Source organism: Hibiscus syriacus, unplaced genomic scaffold (assembly GCF_006381635.1).
Source record: "Hibiscus syriacus cultivar Baekdansim isolate YM2019G1 unplaced genomic scaffold, ASM638163v2 tig00116989_pilon, whole genome shotgun sequence".
Taxonomy (NCBI): Eukaryota; Viridiplantae; Streptophyta; class Magnoliopsida; order Malvales; family Malvaceae; genus Hibiscus; species Hibiscus syriacus.
The window spans coordinates 2,205,537-2,209,831 of record NW_024063508.1 but is presented as its reverse complement, the minus strand read 5'-3'; the positions used below and the strand labels follow the sequence as shown (position 1 = coordinate 2,209,831).

Here is a 4,295-nt window from a genome sequence, read left to right as displayed (position 1 = left end):
TTTCAAACTGAATCAAATGAAATTCAGGTCACAAACATAGTCTTTTATCTTCCAAGCACTAACAATGGATTGAAAAATACCCAAAATCACTGTAACCTCACTGTATCATCCTTGCGTCTGTACGACTTGTATCCGTCATCATCACTTTCATCTAAAGAGTCTTGTGCAGAGCTTTGTACTGCATGCAAGAAAACCCAATATGTAATTACATGTTACAACAACTAGCTTCAGCCTTAAGAGAATCATCATTTTCCATTGAGCAATAATGGTATATTGTAACAGTAAAACTGTTCAAAGTTGTTCCGACTCTTGATTTAATGTGATCACGCTAAGCAAATCACAAGTTTTTAAACAGAGAGAGACTTACTTGTTCCGATGGAGGTGGCTTAAACAATGTCTGTTCCAAAGCCTTAGAGTCCCATTCAATCGAAAACTCTTGTGCTATGGCATGCATCAATTGAAGCTTCATCTCCTTTCTAGGAGGCTCCGCTTGAAGTTTCTCTACAAACTGTATATAAGCAATTATTTGGTTAGTACTTAAATGAAGGTCTAATGATAAAAAAAATATCTTTAATTGATTCAATAATCATTTTAGCATTTTCTTTTTAAAACACTTTAGTCCTAAGACAAAATAGCCCATGGTTAGATGAAAATCATTAATTGACTGACGATCAAAATAGCCCATTTTATTTTTATTAAAATTATACATAAGTGATGATATGACATATGTTACATGTACATAAGTGATGACATTGTATATGACAAAATAGCCCATTTTCTTTTTAAAATTGTACATAAGTAATGATTTTACATATGGTACATGTATATAAGTGATGACAATGTATATGACACAAGTCACGTCATTAATTTGAACATATAGAACTTATCACGTCAGAGACAATAAATGATCATTAATCGATTAACGATTTCGATCCATTCCGAAATGAAAAGTTGGGGTTAAAGTATTTTAAGAAAAGAATAAAAACCAAAATTAATATTTTATCAAACATTAATTGTGAATTTTAATATTGTCTTAAAAAGAAAAGAAGAAAGCAACTTCAAGCCATCCAACGTATCTATTACCTCTCGATTTAAATAGGGTTCTAAGGGATTTCCGTATTTCTCAGTAAACAACGTTCTAAGGGTGCGTACTTCCGGCAAATCGGCAAATCGGGCTGCGGCATATATCAGAGATGCTACTGCTTCTCTGCACTCCTCGGGGCACTCACTGTAATGGAAAAGAAGTAGATGAACACAAGAGTATTATAATCAAATATCAATGGAGACGTGCATACCTCTGTTTTTGCATAAGAGAGAAGTGCTTTGAGATGCACTGAGAAAACTGCTCTATGAATTTGTAACAGGCGGTTCGGTTTTGCTCAATCATTAGACCGTCAGTCTGCAATAACGTACATAAAGTAGTCAGGAACTAATAACTTATTTTCCAAGTAATTAAAGCTTATATCTAATTAGATGTATATAGGTATGTGTAAAATGTGCATTTAAACGCACAAGTTTGGTTCAAATAAGACTTCCAGTCCTATGACCGTTTGATGAACCTCTTCCTAAAGCATTTAATCGGAATTTTGGTACATAGATATGCGTGCTATAGCCATCACGAGAGCCATCGAAAGCAAAGAGCAAAGAGCAAAGAGATAAAAGAGAGTGTGGAGTATAAGCTTCTTCTATTACTCTGAAGAGAAGAATGAATAGTTATAAATGAGAAGGAGAATGTAAGGTTGGTCTCATCCGGAAGACGGTCGTCTTTCCAGTCAACGCACATGAGCCCTGATGGATGCCATGAATCTCAGGAGAAGCAAATAATTTGAAGGACTCCATCAAATAGATGCTTACAACGAACAAAAATGAGAAGAGAAGAAAAAAGAAACGATAAAATATTAAAAAAAAATCATTATAGGTATGCTCCAGCACATTCCAACACAAGCAAAACAAGCAAGCAAACGTGAGGGGCTGTATGTGAATAATTATACATATAGAGAGAGAGAGAAAATTGGGGGGTAGGGAGAGTTGCTTGGGAAGCAAGGTATTAAGAAAACAAAGAAAATTTATTATCACTGTTGGCTACCAAAAGAAGAAACAGAAAACAAAGGCCAAATTAGTATTACCCTTCCATAAGCATTGTAATCAAGATCTTTCTTCAGAAGCTCAGCAATATCTTTCTTCAAAAAGTTCTCCACCGCATTTCTTTTCTTCTTTATAGTCTCGAGTCTCACCTTATTAATTTTCAAAGCCGATTTACTAAACAAAAACGAAAACCAAAAGTCTATTAATGAATCAATAAACACAATGACCAAAATTCAATTCAACCAGAAAAAAAAATGCAAAACGAAGCTCTGGGTTTTCTGTATCTAACCATTTTGAATAGAACTTTGGCTTCAACATTAAATCAAACATCTTGTGAACTGAGAATCAAAAAAAAAAAAAAACTGCTTTGTCTTTCCCTTTTTCCTCTTATCTGGGGAAAGAAGCAAGGTTATAGTAAGAGATATGTACACCCGCAACCTGCAAGTCAGAAAATCTGAAGGGATAAAAAGCAAAGCTTTCAGATAAAGATTTGCAGTTGAAAAAGAAGGAAAGGAGGAAGAAAGAGATAAGGGGAGGAGGTGGAATGGTTGTGTATTAATAGCAATGAAAAAAGAAGCTGAAAAGAGAAGCAAAAAAGGTTTCTGTTTTGAAAGAATCTTTAAATAGGATGAATGTCAACTAAATTTATATATAGATTACATATGGTTGAAAATATAAGGAAATGAAGATGGCAGGCAGCTGGTTATCTAGTCTGAAACAGAGGGGAAATTCATTGCCACGCCGGACGCTGATGATCCGCCGCTAAAAAATATTTACGCGCCATTCCTTGTTTTCAGTTTAAAAAAAGCAGGCTCACGGGTTTAAAAATATATGGAGTATTAATATTTTTTTGTTCAAGTAGTTATATAAATTAAAAAATAAATCAATTAAGCTTTTAAATTAAAAAATAAATCAATTAAGCTTTTAAATTAAAAAATTAAATCAATTAATTTTTTTTATTAATTTTGAGTGTTATACCTTAAATATTTGTTTAAAATATTACTATGACACTATAAATATGTTTGGAATATTATTATGTTTTTAATATTCTTTTATTAATTTTAACTCAAAGAAGATGAATAATCAAACATAAAAAAATATAATTTTTTTATCTTAAAATAAGAAATGAAAAAAAATTCAATTATTTAAAAATAAAATAATAATACAAAAATGGATGTTAGTTATTTTTGATAATTGATATACAAAAATATAATGGATGTTAGTTATAATTTTAAAATGGTATACATGTTTTTTTCTAAAATAATCAAATTTAATAACTTATTATATCTTTCAAAAAAATCAACTTATATATATATATATCAATTTTAGAAAAATTGGGCGGCCATGGCCCCTCTAGTTCTTAATAATCTTGTCATTGGCCACATTAGTAGTTCTATAAATTTTTATCAATGAGTGATCAAAATGAAACTAAAACATATATTAAACATGATTTTGAAGAAAAAAAACAAATTAATAGTGGGTAAACAAAACAGAAAAAAGTGATAGTTAAGCTATTAAATGTATTGTTTATCCTAAAATTTATAGATTTAAAAAATAAAACCTATTAAAAATTAATAAATTTATAAAAATACTACTTACAATATTGTGAAATGATATGTGATATCATTTGATCGAAAAATTTTAGGATTAACAATGAATATTGATCAAAAAATAAATTGATGAAATTTTAAAATATATAAATCAAATTGGATGAAAAGAAAACTTGGATAATTAATTAATTTTTGGGTAAATTACGTCAATGGTCACTGATATTTGGGTAAGTTTTCGTTTTCACCACTAATGTTTCAAAAGTTACAAATCGATCACTAACGTTATCGTTTGTAACAAATTGGTCACTAGCCGTTAACAGTCGTTAAGAGGTGTCACGGAAAACACACGTTGAACGTTAGCTGCTTACCTGGATGGTTTGATTGCCATAGTGGAAAACCTCATTTCTTCTTTGACCGGTGTTTTACCAAAAATTTACCAAAAAAATATTTAAACAATAAAATGAGGGGGGGAATAAAAGGCAACCCGTCGCTGGGAACCATCGTTTTGGATGAATCCTTTTGGATTGTTGACTGAAGATACTAATTTTTTTATCCATATTATTATTATTATTATTATTAGTATTATTATTTTATTATTATTATTATTATTATATTATTATTATATTATTATTATTATTATTAAATATATTAAATAAATAA

The 4,295-nt window shown here is 30.2% G+C and overlaps 1 long non-coding RNA gene across 1 annotated transcript; it reads right to left on the bottom strand.

Moving 5' to 3' along the window:
* Positions 1-1,117: 1,117 nt before the first annotated feature.
* Positions 1,118-2,151, bottom strand: LOC120193188. The gene is made up of 3 exons (XR_005522846.1): positions 2,127-2,151; positions 1,296-1,399; positions 1,118-1,228 (listed from the first exon to the last, which is right to left on the bottom strand). It is a non-coding gene; the product is annotated as an uncharacterized LOC120193188 (long non-coding RNA).
* Between the last annotated feature and the right edge of the window lie 2,144 nt (positions 2,152-4,295).